Source organism: Bison bison, unplaced genomic scaffold (assembly GCF_000754665.1).
Source record: "Bison bison bison isolate TAMUID 2011002044 unplaced genomic scaffold, Bison_UMD1.0 scf7180017864383, whole genome shotgun sequence".
Taxonomy (NCBI): domain Eukaryota; kingdom Metazoa; phylum Chordata; class Mammalia; order Artiodactyla; family Bovidae; genus Bison; species Bison bison.
Window position 1 is genome coordinate 1,219,867 of NW_011494955.1, and position 601 is coordinate 1,220,467.

Consider the following 601-nt stretch of genomic DNA (forward strand, 5'->3'; position numbering starts at 1 on the left):
CTGTGTATTCTTGCCACCTCTTCTTAATATCTTCTGATGAACTATGGAATGAGGTTCGTGACATTGTACAGGAGACAGGGATCAAGACCATCCCCATGGAAAAGAAATGCAAAAAAGCAAAATGGCTGTCTGGGGAGGCCTTACAAATAGCTGTGAAGAGAAGAGAAGTGAAAAGCAAAGGAGAAAAGGAAAGATATAAACATCTGAATGCAGAGTTCCAAAGAATAGCAAGAAGAGATAAGAAAGCCTTCCTCAGCGATCAATACAAAGAAATAGAGGAAAACAACAGAATGGGAAAGACTAGAGATCTCTTCAAGAAAATTAGAGATACCAAGGGAACATTTCATGCAAAGATGGGCTCGATAAAGGACAGAAATGGTATGGACCTAACAGAAGCAGAAGATAACAAGAAAAGGTGGCAAGAATACACAGAAGAACTGTACAAAAAAGATCTTCATGACCCAGATAGAGCAATATTGCATAGGAACCTGGAATGTCAGGTCCATGAATCAAGGCAAATTGGAAATGGTCCAATAAGAGATGGCAAGAGTGAATGTCGACATTCTAGGAATCAGCGAACTGAAATGGACTGGAATGGGTG